Source organism: Bombus flavifrons, chromosome 6 (genome assembly GCF_040668555.2).
Source record: "Bombus flavifrons isolate JBK064 chromosome 6, iyBomFlav1_principal, whole genome shotgun sequence".
Taxonomy (NCBI): domain Eukaryota; kingdom Metazoa; phylum Arthropoda; class Insecta; order Hymenoptera; family Apidae; genus Bombus; species Bombus flavifrons.
In genome coordinates, this window is record NC_138447.1 from 3120461 (window position 1) to 3135272 (window position 14812).

The 14812-nt window shown below is 39.2% G+C and overlaps 1 protein-coding gene across 12 annotated transcripts in view; it reads right to left on the reverse strand.

Moving 5' to 3' along the window:
* LOC138181119 (box A-binding factor) overlaps positions 1 to 14812 on the reverse strand; it is a 310196-nt gene that overhangs the window by 172539 nt on the left and 122845 nt on the right. For 4 of the 12 annotated variants that reach the window (XM_069115701.1, XM_069115702.1, XM_069115704.1 and 1 more), the window contains exon 2: positions 5717 to 5790. The exons of the other annotated variants lie outside the window; for them this stretch is intronic. The gene's annotated coding sequence lies outside the window, so the exon portion shown is untranslated. The remainder of the gene's footprint in view (positions 1 to 5716; positions 5791 to 14812) is intronic. 12 annotated transcript variants of the gene reach the window in all.

Sequence of the window (14812 nt, forward strand, 5' to 3'; positions counted from 1 at the left end):
AAGTACTCCTTGAAAATTTAGGTTATGATGCGTGACAACTAGATAATTTTCTAAGATTTGCTCAAATATTTTTACCTAATTTATTTCCACCAAAGACTAAAACTCCTGACATTTTGATCAATTTTATCTTTTAGGACGATAAAAATTGAAGGCAGAAATAATCTACTCAACCCGAACTAAAACTTAAATTTTACAAAATTTGTACATTACCACAAGACTCAGTTGTTTGCAGATGCATTACAGTTCGAATAAAAAAAAATGCTCTTAGAAGAGAATTCATTCTCCACTCATTCCCAACAAATAAACGGCGACATTGCTCGGTAGAATGAAGACATTCTCACGAACGACAACGTATTTCGCGCAAGCAACAACCGCGACGGCAAGCCGATGTTTACTTTATCCTCACTAATCAAGGGACGTATTTGCGTTTTATAATCCTTGGTCGGCTAAGAGGGTAAAATCTGAAAGCTTAGTGGAATCTCCTTTCGGTTGGATGGGTAATCCTGGCTTCGACCCTCGATTCCTCCCCTGGCAGCTCTTCGTCTTCCACGATCGGTCGCGGAGGAGGACGTCGTCTTCATGAACGTCTTCGTATAACGCCCGAGAAGAGAGACTCCGCGGCTGCGTCGCTGACTTAATGGCTTATTTTATCCGGTAATATTGCTGCCCGACGTTGAGGACGCCAACGATGAATTATTACCGCGATCGAGATTCGCGTGGTCGCTCAACGAATCATTGAACGCGAACTTCTTTTATTAGTTCTTTTAAATTTGAATTTATTGATTTTACGGAACGTAATGTTGTGTACAGAAACTTTTGGGAGTGTGTGATTGCAATTAATACTTGAAATGTGATAACATGTTACAATTAAATGAGATGGGACATCAAGAAAAATATTGTACTTATAGATTTATAATTTTAAACATTATTGGTATATTTAATTTGCACGCGAGATGGAAAAGAAATGTAGTAATTTGGCAGCAAAGAAAGTTGAAAGTTGTTTCAAAAGTTGTTTCGAAACTTTGGTTAAGAGAATGATTAAATAGATACAAAAATTAAATACCATACAATATTTGAAGAACAGGAATCTACTTATGATTTCAATCGGACATTTTTTAATTTCCCTCTCGCGTTATGAAAGTATGAACTTTTCTGAACATGCAATTTCCCCTAGCGCAATTCCGCTTGTTTCTTTTTTCTACTATAAACATAGCTATCTGTCCCTTCTTTAAACATAAACGAACATCGTCGGGGTAAAAGCAAGGGGAAATTTTAGAGCAACGACATGTACAGCGAAGATCGAATAATTGATAGGTACAAAGTACGTCGATGCCCAAGCTAAAGGAAACGCAGAAGGGACGAACCACTGGTCAGTCTTATCGATAATTCACTCAAACTGACCGATTTGTTACTGATCTACAAGTTCGATCCAATTATACCGTCGTTCAATTTATATGACGAATGAATTTATAGTGATCCTGCAAATTTTTCATTTTACGCGTGGAAACACCCATTTTCTTGCAATCTAAAATATTTATATTCAAATACACGTATTTCTCCATACGAATATGAAAATATATTATTCGATTAACATCTTAACAATTTAATAGCTTCTTAAGTAACGATTGAAATGTTAAAGAGATATAATTCTACAAACAATGATAAAGAAAGCATATAAATTCATAGCTAAAAATTATAGGCGAAGAAGAATAGTTGTTTATCCGCTGAATCCTCCTTAACAAAGGGGAATTTTTAACATTTGTAATTAAGTTTTTAGTTACTCATTCTAATCAATTTTCTAATTTCAAGTTCAAATTTAGTTAAGTCGAAAATATAATTCGGTACAATATTATATAAATAATAAGGCAAACGTAAATTGTTTCGAGTACCGTAAAATTGTATTAGAAGCCGACGCATCGTGGACTAGAACAGATTATGATTCTAAACTACCGGAGTTGAGGGTTAATCGCGATCGATCGGTGTAAAATTTCTCCTCGATGTCGGAGGAGCATCGGAACGGCGAAGCCGGTGAAATCGAGCTATTGAATCGACATCCGTCATGCGAACGTCAGCCTCTATACGTGTTCTACTGGTAACTATAGCCACTCGACGCTAATTCTCTGGCTGGCATGCGACCGCCACTCGAATGACACGACATTACACCAACCGTTCGACCATTTTTTTTTTTTTCTTCTTTTGCCACACTTTTCAGTTCGCCTCTCGTGCAGCGTTCGGGGGCGCGTGCACGAAACTACCAAAGAAACAGTTCGATGTGCATCTAAGCACCCCGTGAAATTATGCTTTGGAAACCTACAGGCACGACTTACCACCAGAATTGTTTCAAGCAGGGAAAGTGTGACAATAATTTCTAAGTTCCTATTTTATTCGTACCATCGAAAAGTGAAGATTGAAAAACTGCTACTATCGTTAAAGCCACCTTCATTAGTACTCAGAAAATAAAAATGGTAGAGAAAAATTGAATATTTCGTAAACCATCCAATGATTATTAATAATTCTTTATTTTTAAAAAGTTTGCTATAAGTAAATTCTACGTTTTCCTAAAAAAAAAAAAAAAGAAAATAAATATTTCGCATACTCACATATCCTCACTTGTCAAAATTCTCCATACAGCAAGAACAAGGTAAAAACCGAATCACTATCGCCTGCAGTCATTATGACTCTCTTCGAAACGTTCAAAGCACATCCAAATGCAAGTTTTATCGCTATCAAAGGGTAAAGCTCACCAGCCACGAAGAAAACTCCGAAAACTTGTGCTCGATAAAAAAATTATGTTAACGATCACGCGCGTTTTCCAAGTATTCACTACCCTCGTTTCGATTCACGGAAGCAACGAACCGACACGTACGTCAAAACAAATAAAGCGTGCCAAGGCTTGGGGCATACTGATCGCGAAGTGTCCGATTGATATGCAGCGTGTTGTTGAGGCACAAGCGACGCCGACTTATGCCCGCGTTCTGCCACAGGCCACGTGGCCTCTCGCAGTGCAACGCCAATAACGTGACAAAAATGATAGCGGTATAGCGGCGCGTATTCTCCTTTCTACCCTCGACGACCTCCTCTTTCCCTTTCACCCTCATCTTTCTCTCTTACACCTTTCTAAGCGGTTCTAAACGCGTCTTATGTTGTCCGCTTATGGCCATCGCTTGCAGCCAGCTGCCGGACTACGTGGCTTACGAGCACGTGGGAAAACGCGCGTGCGGAACAAGCGTCAGACGGCGGCAGCTTTTACGGGACTGCTTTCATAATAGATGCCAGCTATATACGTCACCGCACGTCAGCTTGCCGGGCGAAATAACACACATTTGCGGCTAATTTTGTGGACGATTGTCGCCAAAGGGTCGGCCCTCATTCTCCTCTTTGGCCCACCCCCTTCTCTGCTGTAAATGAATTCAACGTTTTCGGAGATTCACTGTTCAGCATTGCACTTGCATTCGACTTTTTATTCGATCTTTTTCTAATCGATATAATAGTGTGGAGTAGTTCTTGAGAATACTCAGAATAGAATTGATTCAATATTGATACAAGATGATTCAACATTGAGACGTAAAAGCGTGAAATAGCTTAGAAATTGTTGGAATTTGTTTTAATCGAGGTATTTGCACATTACTGTATCTATTATAAAATTCATATATTAATTAATTAGATACATTAATATATTACTTCGTATCATTTAGTAATATTTCCATACGATTACAAAAATTTGATACTATGACAATGAAATTAAGAACCTGATAAAAGAGCATTTCATTGCAAAATGAACACGATATGAAAAAATACTTTTTATAACAACTGCATGCTTGATTCATGAATGAATGATGCTAGGGAATATTAGAAAAATTTTACGTTATAAATAATAGATGATTTTGGACAATAACATAGATTGACAATCGCAAGCTTTGATGTAAAACAATGTAAGAGATAGGAGTATTGTGTGGAATAATGTAGGTGAATTTTGTTAATGCAACGGGTTTGTACTATTATATTACGTTCGATCAATGAAACACTAACACAAAGCGTACGAGTAAGAGATAACATGTCGAACACGTCATGCTAATCTACGGTAGAATAGAATTCTATGGCGTTTGAGGAGGATGAGTCAGTTAGAGTATTTAAATTAGATTATAAGGCGGATATCTATAGCTAACGGCTTAATCGACTATATAGGTTCAAGAAGAACAACGATGGTTGTTTGCAGATAGCATAACACAATTCTAATAGTTTACCTTTGATAATATAATTTTTCACTAATTGTTAAAGGTACACAGCTACACCAGATTTAGAAAAACACGATTAAAAATTAATGTAATATTTAAAAGATTCTCTCCGTTAATTTTATACCAGTATACATACTACACAGACAATACATATTAAAAACAAAAGTAAACCTTTTATAAAGAGTTCAAATTATTTACGAACAGTTTTATATTCTTACCGTAAAAAATCTAAAAATATATGATTACATAAAAGAAACACGAAACCACAGAAAGATTTAAAAAACAATAAGTAGTCAAAATTAAAGGATAGCCTGAGTAAAGCAGCGATCTTAGCGAATAGAGGAATCCGGTACAATTCTCCAAGATCGTGTGTCCATAGTGAAAAGAGAAAACGACGATAAATTAGTAGGCTGCGGGAAGCGTGACGCTTTTTAAAAGCCATGATTTTCTGATGAAAGCTCGCGTTCTAAGGCGCGCTCGCGCGGTTTATAGAGAAGGGGTGAGAAAGGGGACAGAGGCCAGGCCGCCTGCTCCGTTTAGCTGCAACCTAGCAATTACCTGTAGGGCATAATTGTCATCCCTTACGTTTTCCAGGACGGTCTCCCCGTCCCTCTTTGGTTGCTTGCTTACTTGCTCCTTGCTCGAAGCGACCCCTGGGCCACCCTAGCGGGGGCGTTGGGTCACGCGAGGCCGTGCCTGTCGCAAAAGTCCACGCGACGCGCACAGCCACGCAATGCCGAAACAACACCGACTTACCTTGCCAGTATCAGATTTCTAATTACTAATTTACTCCCGCCGCACATCCCCGCGGAAACCCGGCCTTTCCAACCGAGACCGAAGCTTTCGACCAGCGAGAGTTACACGCTCTTTTAAAAGTTTGCGTTTCGAATGGAATTTATCAATTTCTTCGTCGACCGAATAACAGTACATTGTTCTGTTTGATGAACCAGCTGGTCGAAATGTGGCCGTCGCATCGTTGTGGAGGGGGCAGGAAGAACAGATTCAACGATGAACTATTTGATAAGTTAACCCATTCGAGGTTTGAGTTTAACTACAGGATAATAATTATGTTTTTTTTTTGTTCTGAGGATAATATTTTGTGGGCTATTTGATTCTTTGTTTTTTAAATTTTATTTTTAAATTAATGTAAGTTTCAATTTTTATACATTCTTTTCGCTAGTATCATATAATTCCCTCTATAAGTTATTGAATACTTCTTAACTTAGAATATAGTGTATGTTCAAATAGGTTTACAAGTAGATCTCTAAAATCTACTGCCAGTGTAGATTAATTTTCCTTATATTGCACGCCGTTAATAAATATCAACTTCATTTCCGAATTACAACTTTTATTTATTCCTATTTTAAATGTACTAACAATAAATGTGCCAAGACTTAATAGAATATACCAAATGTAATCTATATTGTGTATATTGACAACCTCGAGTAGGCTAAAATGAACAGATGAGTTTGGTGACTTACCAGCCAGGAAAAAAGGGTAGGCTCGAACGATTAATGAGTTAAATACTGCTCTATAGAGACGTCGTGGTATTTACCTGGAAGCAGAAGATCGTTTCGTGAGGGGTTAGTGATAGTCATGGTAACGAGCAAGGTTGATTTTTAAGGATATATTCGTTGAGGGATAGGATGGATGTGTTAGAAGAAGGGTTAAGGGGGTAAAGGAAGTACATCGAGTGAGGTGATGCGAGGCAGGAAGGTACGAAGGCGGGCATAATTGCGAAAATTAATTATTGCCATGCACGAATGTCATGTGTCTCCCTGTTATTAGCCGACGGGCATAATTTAAAGGGAAGCGACTTGTTAACAATATCGTGCTCGTCCCGAAATTGGTGTACGTGGATAGAAATACAAGTAGGAATTGGTACCGTTCTTAGCTTTTAATACTTCAAATTTATAATTAGTAATGCTATTAGGTATTTCAAATTTATTTAGATATGTAGTGTATTTCTTCCATGTTTCATAATCAGGTATGAGAATGTTACGCACGCTAAATTCTTGTCTAATTAAATTATTTCCTTCAGGAATATATTTAGAAGGGCACTACACGTAATATTGTAGTGTATATGTGTAAACACAATAAATAGCAAATTAGAAGTATTTATGATGTTATTGACGTAATAAAATTTTAAGATTCTGGAACCGCGTTATAATTCGATGAACGTTATGACACGCAAACACCGACCGATTTCCACGACTCATTCGAAGATTGCGTTCTTCGAAACAACGACAACAGACACGCCTAGTGTTTAGAATTTTCAACGGCGCGGTTCTTTTGTTGAACTTCAAAATATGAGCAGTATTCAATGTAAGCTATTGACACAAACCTGAACTGAATGTGCCACAGAATTTAAATGTATACAAATACATGACTATGTTTTTACAAGATCTATCGTATGTCGATGTTCATTTAATGGAAAATATATTAAATCAGTGAAGCTATCCAAGAACGTATGTAATATTTCTTTAATCAACATTTATTGATTTTTATAAAAAAGATATAAAAAAGCTTACAGATCATTAGAAAAATGCAACCTCAGATGCAGGATACTATATACAGGTTGTATTGTAACATGTGGAGCCCACTTCAGAAGTGGATAGGAAATATCACAAGAACAATGAAAAAAGTTTATATGAACATATGTCCTGTCTGATCTGATTTCAAAGTAATAGCCGTTTTTGTGTTTCAACAATCCGCAACTGTTCACCTTCATAGAAGGTACTCGGACCCGCGGTCTATATGCAAGCTTGCAATCGTATGAAAGAATGTTGCAATATTTCAAATATTCCAGGTATAATCGAATAATACAAACCAAGGATACCCATTTCAATGAAGTTAAACAGTCGCGGATTGTTGAAACACAAAAATGGCTACAAATTTGAAACAGGATCGGATAGAACAAATGTCCGTATGAACTTTTTTCATACCCACTTTCCTACCCACTTCTAAAGTGGGTTCCACATGATATAATACATGCTATATAATTGCTCTCTCATTAGAAAATGCAAAAGCGTATTCAAAAGCAATATTATTCATGACACGATTTGATAAAACAAGCAAAAAATTCAACCTCATAAGCTGACCGCACACCAACATAACCTAACAACCATTCGCCACAAAACCGTCCAAAAACCCTCGCTATGTTGAATAACTACTCGGTTATTACTCATTTCGCCCCCAAACAAACGTATTATAATTCAAGCCCTCATCCTAATCTCATAACATCGCGGTGGCGGTCGCGGTCGCGCGATACGCATAATCGTCTCGCAGCGTGGTGCATCAACCTTTGAAGCGGCGTTCCGTTCGCAGCGCGCATTACAACATTTACTTACTACCGTTTAACCACTTATCACGTCGGATCTCGGTGCTTCCGCAACGCGCCTAAAGGCAGATTTCCGCGGAGTTGGAGAGGGAACGGGGACACGGAGCGAAATCGAGCGGTTGCACGCCAACGCGAGTGCAACAGGGATCAGCTGAAAGGGATGAAACGCGGAATAGCAGCGAGAGGGTTGAGCCACAGTGTATATCCGTTACACGGAGCGCGTGGGAGCGTTTAACGCAGAAGCGTGCGAGCTGGCTGTGCGAGTAACGGCGTCCTTTATCAAACGATATTGCACGGCTCGCATGCTTCAAGGACATATCTGACGGATATCAAGTCGACTACTACTCGATCCGGCTAACCGCTTAAGCCCGGCGCCTCCTCTCCGTTCGTTCCAGCCCTCCCGGGGCGAGCTTCCCTTTGCACCAGTCGAATCAGATATTTACCGATTCCAATTGCTTTCGTGATTGCGTCTAAGTGGCCTGGATAGGCGTGTTTCGCCGGGCACGCGGTAATGGGTATCGCCGAGCTAGCCACCTCGCGAAGAATTCGCTCTGAATTTCAAAGGATCGATTCGTGGTCGATTTGGGGGAAATTGTCAAAATCGGCAAACGTTATTTGATAGTCGAATAATTTTTGTGAAGGTAGGTGGTTTGTGAAGGGAACGGTTGTTGGCGTCTCCGATGAAATGTATATTTGAGCTTGGTGTTGGTATAATAATTATTAACAAATAAAATGAAATTAGTGAGGATTAAATTAAATTGTTATTCGTAAGTCGTTTGTTTTCGGAATGAGTCAGTTTATAGATGGATATATGTAACGCAATATAAAGTATGTATATTTGATGATTGTCAGGTAACTGCGTTTCTTCAGTCACTGAATGATTAAAGTTATGATTACGTATGCAACAATGCGCGTCACGATTAAGGAACGTATAGCGATGCATATAATTATTCTATATCCATTTAACTGCGAATTCTTAAATGACCTTTGATTTCTCTCGTTGAACAAAGTAGTCGATATAAAACGCTGTGTTTAGATCGTGTTTCTTCAGCACTATAATATGATTTACTCAAAGAAATAAAATCACATTAACCAAAGTACCGCTTCAAATAATGAATTTTTTACAATTCTTTTATAATCATCTATCTCCATTCTACGATGCCTCGATCGAAAAACAAAATATTTGAGTCAATGAAAACTAGACTACTCTCAGCAAAGTTTCTCGTGTGATCTCTTAATCCAAGTGTACTGTGCGTAACTGTACTGGAACCCGACGCACATTCGAAAAATGCAATTCGAGGGGACAACCGTGGACAATGAAATATGCATTTCGTATTAAAACTTCTGGTTTGGTCGACAGCTGAATGAAATCCGTGAAGGATTGATCATTAGAGACTAGAAGGTTCGTGAGGCATCGTAAATTATGATAGATACGCGGACGAACCAAGAAGAGAGAAGAAGAAGAAGAAGAAGAAGAAGAAGAAGAATAGAGAGAGACAGAGAAAGGGTTGTAGGTTAGGTGAATACGCCAAGGGGTCTCTCTGCTTGCCTCTGATGTGGTCTGTGGCCTGAGCTTAATAACCGTCGGCCCTCGGCCTCTTCAAACAAACGTTTCTATCCGTTGTGCATCTCTTTGCCTCTGGCGTCGAGAATCCTCAACGATGACACGGATGACAAAGAAAAATGACAATGCGGAAAGCCATCTATATATTGTGCTAATTACCGTAATAAAAAAGTCAGTGACTACATTTTATAAAAATTTGTACAATCCTGGGAAGGACCTAAGAAAATACAAGAGTAAGTGTATTGCAATAAAAACACGTCAAACAGGATGGCTGGTGTTAAGAAATATAGTAATATCTTTAATCGTAAACAAACGTACAATTGATAAAGATTAATCTATAGAATAAAAGAGTAAAGAGCGCAAGAATTGTGCAGGTACTATCTTCTAATTATTAATTATCCCAGAAGCTGCGCTTCTTTATCATAGACCAGTACGCGGTACCAAAAAGCTATGCTTAATACTTTCCAATGTTTTGCACACCTGTGACAAATTTCACCGCAACGTCGAGCGACACTGGAGGAAGAAAAAGCGTGGTCGAATGGTCGGCCAGCCAAACGGTACACATTAATCAGCTGGCCGAGCTCGATGGTCAAATTTCATGTGAGCCACCGAAAACGTTGTCCATCTGAACGAGGAAGAAATTTATCTCCGCGTCGCGTCGCGCCGCGTCATTCATGGATAAAACGCCGGACCCTCGAACGAATCAAATGAACGCGACCAAAAAGCGGCGTGGTCGGTAAAAAACGAGGTTGATACGTGCTGTCGAGAGGTACTCCGGTATTAAAAACGCGGATAAAAGTCACAAGGTACGAGCCATCGGATTATATCGTTGCCCCAAACGTAGTCGTGTGTAGGAGGCAATGCAAGAAGAGCCATGAAGAAGGGAGGGCGGCGAGTGGCTCATCGACTGGTACAGCCTAGTACCGATATTACCCTGCACCCTCAGACCAACCAACCGTTTGCAAGAGAAACGGAGACTACCAGGTGAATAGAAAGAGAAAGGTAGAGAGAGGAACGAGGCAAAGAGGAATATGTAAGCTCGCGTAGATATCCACTTCCCTTCCGCGATCAATTAATTCCGGACACTAATGCTTTTCTAAAGACACACACCCAGGCCAGGGCTCACCACTCGGTGGGCTGATAACCGACTATTCCTAGAGCCGTCCGTCCGAACCGTCGAATTGCACGTCACGCGATTCCATCGTGGCTCCGTTGCATTTCCCTCTCGACGGCTACTACGCGATGACGGAGTTACTCCGATCACCCAAAAATTTCGGAGTATGAAATGAAATGTTGTTTGTTCTAGTGAATTATAAGTCCTATATTAATAATTTTAATAGCATCCCTTTGACAATCTTGACGTATGAAGTGATTTGCTGTAAATGCAAAAGCATGAAGATTACAAAGTTGGTTTAAGGAGATCTTATAATTTAAGGAGCAACAGTTAAAAATATCTCATGGACTAGTAAACTAAATCCTCTTTCTAATCAACTGCTCGTCAACCTGTTCCAATTTCTCTACTACTGTTTCCGTCATCCCACATATTCAGCTATAAAAAACTAGTCTAGGCTCGAGCGAACAGTATTTCTAACTGGCATCAACTAGATTCGCAGCACCGCTCAAGGCGCATTCCCAAGGTACAATAAATCATCGTTCCGTCCTGCTCTCGCGTTCTCCGTCTCTATTTTCGGAAAATCGACGACGTCTCTCCCCCACTAATAGGCACCTATCTGCGCCGTTACTCCGTTTCTACGACTACGAAGCCGATTCACTCCCTCTTCCTCTCCAGAGTATTCTAATTGTGAGAGACAGTCCAGGGGAAAATACTCGACGGAAGTTTCCACGAGTCTCGCCTCTCCGACATATCGCTGGTATTTCAATGTGTCACCAATACCAACGTCGCAGCGACACGGCAACTCTTACCTTTACGTAACACCTACACCGTTTCCATCCCACCCATCTTAACGGAATTAATTCCGAAAGCAAAATTAAGTACCTACGAGAGATGGTAAATATAGTCGCCGAACATTCTCGGGACGAAAGGTAAACTAGAAAGGTTGGTCGCGTTCCACTTCGTAAAGGTTGTGAGCAAATGCACGATTTTCGAAAGACGTTCTCAAAGATAAAGGATAAGAGACTCTAGTTTCGCTCTTGTCCGCTCTAGAACCGGAATGCCTGTCGATCTTCCGCGAGAGAGAGGGTGAATAGATTACTCGGTTCTCTAGAGGAGGAACGTCTGCTACTGCTATGCAAACTATAATATTTCTACGATGTTTAATGTAGCAAGTTAGCCGGCTAGCAATCAGACTATTTTTCTCCTATAGAAGAAAAAATAGGATGTATCTAACACTTCACTACGGCTATGTGAACCTAAAGACGATATTACCGCCAGTGGAACTACTTCCACGGAATAAAAATTTCATACTAGATTCGCAAGAAAGTGCATGTAGTATGTTCAAATGCGAGATAATTTTCTATCGTCCTTCCAGTTTTTTAATTATACATATTAGATAGTCCGAAAAGTTTCTTTCATTTTATAAGAAAATTATATTATTTTGTCGAATTACGTATGATCCATTTTGCTCTATCAAAATAAAGATCACAATGTTCGACAAATTAGGTTTCATGTTTGTATAAAGATGCATCGTTGTAAAAGACGTGTTTGTAAAAGAAAGATACTTTTCGGACAACTTAATGTATATGTATGTTATGTGTTAATACATATGTGAAACAAATCTCAAAACATATTTTATCGTATCAAAATGGGATTAGATTTTCTTTGTCGAATAAACAACAATTTTACAGATTAATCGACATATTTGTCGACAACCTTATCGGCGAATTCTTTGATAATGGTGCGCACCGACGGCTGAGCTTTTGAGAAGTTCTCGAAAGTGACGTTGATCCCTCCTTCCGTTATCCGTTGCGACTGTCGCTCACAATTAGCCGTCCCGAAGGATCTGCCAGCCAGGAAGAACAGAACAGAAGGAGTACCGGGAAAATAGAGGAGAATAAAATGAAGGGTGGGAGGGTAAGATGGGGGTACAGGGACGAAGTGACTGCTACTTGACGGCGCATCTTACATGACAGTCTTTGTACTAACTATCAGGTAACTCCTTCCTGTCGACCCCTTCGCATCTCCTATTTTCACCCTTTCCCAGCTGCGAAAGTCTCCTCTTCGTCATTGCCATTCAACAGCGAAGATAGTTAAGAGCGGAAGAAAGAAAGAGACGGCACGAAAGAACGAGGAAGGCAAGAACGAATTAGACAAGTGTTGATTAAACGTGATAAAATTATTTTAAAGGAAAGTAGAAGTATAATAACGTTCAATTCATGTTGATATAATTACTAAAAAAGTGTAATGAAAGACGACATCAGTTGCATTAGATGTCTGTGTCAGGCCATTTACCGACTAATTCTACTTAACGGCAGATGTATTAAGTGTGAAATAGACAATTGTCTACAAGTATTGTCCTATATAATTACACGTTATTGAGAGCTAAATATCACTTAAATTGTGCTTTGCATCTCACATTAATCGTAATATTCATTATTGAAATTTATTTCTTGTATTGCTATTTATAATGGTAAGCACGATATTGATATTTACGTCTGTCTATCAAGCAGCGCTACTTGGTTATACTGCAACATTGCTTACTGTCCCAAGAACTAGAAACTGATTTCCATTTAACTATCGATCACCGCTATTTTTTACCATTTTTAAGTTGGAAACCCATTTAAAAACATGTACAATTTCCGCATTTGGTTTAGTTAATGAAATATGCCCTATTTTGAACTTTTTCCACTTGAACCACTATAGTTTACTATTATGAAAACTGACGATTAACTCGCACAAAAGCAATAATTATCGTTCGACACTCTTCAAACTTCGTTTCACAGGTATTTCGCGTCTGACACACACGGGAACAACGAACAACCAACCCTCCTTCGCGTTAATTTTACACCAACACAACACTTTTCGACGCGTTCGTCGCCCACCTACACGTAGCCACCGTCTGAGGAAAGCATGAATGCCCAAACGAAGGTGGTACGCCGTAGGCAGGGACAGCTCATTAATATTTAGACGTATTTTGAGCGGCGGGCCACCACCATCACCGCCATCAGCCTCGCTAACTTCAGCCCCATCGTCGTCGTCATCGTCGTCGTCGCCTTTATACATAATTATACGCGCGAGATTGGCGAGTGTCGAGCGAGCATCGCTGCCTAAAGATTCTTCGCTACATCCAGCCAGGAAATTTTCCCCGGGTACAATTCGCTCGAGTCGTTATGTGACCAAAACTACGAGAGAACTGTTATTGTTTGTTCTCGCGTAAAATTTGCACGATAGCTTGTCTTAGATCAAGTATGATTTTGATAACAAATTTTTGAAAAGATAAAATAATAAAAAAATTTGACATGCATTTTTACATGCTCATAAAATTGTGTCCTAATTAAGACGTGTCAGAAAGAAGACTGCGTTTGAGTATCTATGTTTGTAAATTGAATATTTGTTTTTGGAAAACTTTTACTCCAAATCGCTTAGTTCTTATTATTCCTGCAAATATCTTTTTATATAATTTTAGGAAACACCCCGCGCGTAACTGCCAAAATAAAAATAATTTTGTTAAAATGAAAATTCTGTTTTCTACAATAGTTTTCCTTTATTATATATTACTAAAACGTTTAAATCGCTTTGTATCACACGTTTTGGCTAACAGAATACAATTGTTTCGCTACGTCGCTAATCAACTCTTACTGAGAATCGCTCGATTCTGATCGACAGGAGGGATGATTAAAATTGTTGCCTCCTTCAGGCACCTAATAGTCCGGACGATCGTCTCGTCTACTGCTGGAGTTTCACAAAACGTCTAGACTGCTTCAAAGAGTGTAGATAATAGACGAAAATAGTTCGACTATCGTCTCTGTGCCGTCCCTCCCGTAATTTCCACTGATCAAGACTTATTCATTTGGCTGCTGTTAATTAACCCCTTTTCGAGCCTAATCGACACGAGAAGATTTTGATTATAAAATGAACACAAAGAATCCTCAGAGAAATACCAGCTTTTAACGTCAAATTCTTAAGATAGGAACTTCAATAAAAATTCGAAGATACAATAAAAAAATTGAATTCTAATGAACTTCCAATAATCTAAATGTCCTTTGGTAACCATATAAAGCTAAAAGCGCAGCGCAAGATTTAAATCATCATACTTTAAATCTCCACTTAAAACTTCGAGCCAATTACCAATTTCAAGACACTCCACCAATGGTTGCCAATATTCGAAGACTGGTGCTCATTAATATCGATCAAACGACAACAATTTAACCAACGATAGAAAAATCTTGGTGGATCAGAAGTCGATACGAGACCATCTCTCGAAAGACACGCTGTATCTAATACCTCCGTTCACATACAGGAATTTATTACCCGTGACCAGACATTCATTTGGCTTCTGTCCGGATAGTTAAAATCCACGAAATCGACGTTTTCGTCTATAGAATAACAGTGCTTTAGAGAGTACAGTGGTATCTTACCATGAAATGACACATTTAATCGAGGAAAATGAGACTCACAAGGATTCGAAAGGGGTCCGAGACGAAGACACAGAAACAACGAAGCAGGCGTACAATTCGTGGTACTCTCTTCCAAGGTTCCTAATCGATTGCCGGGAG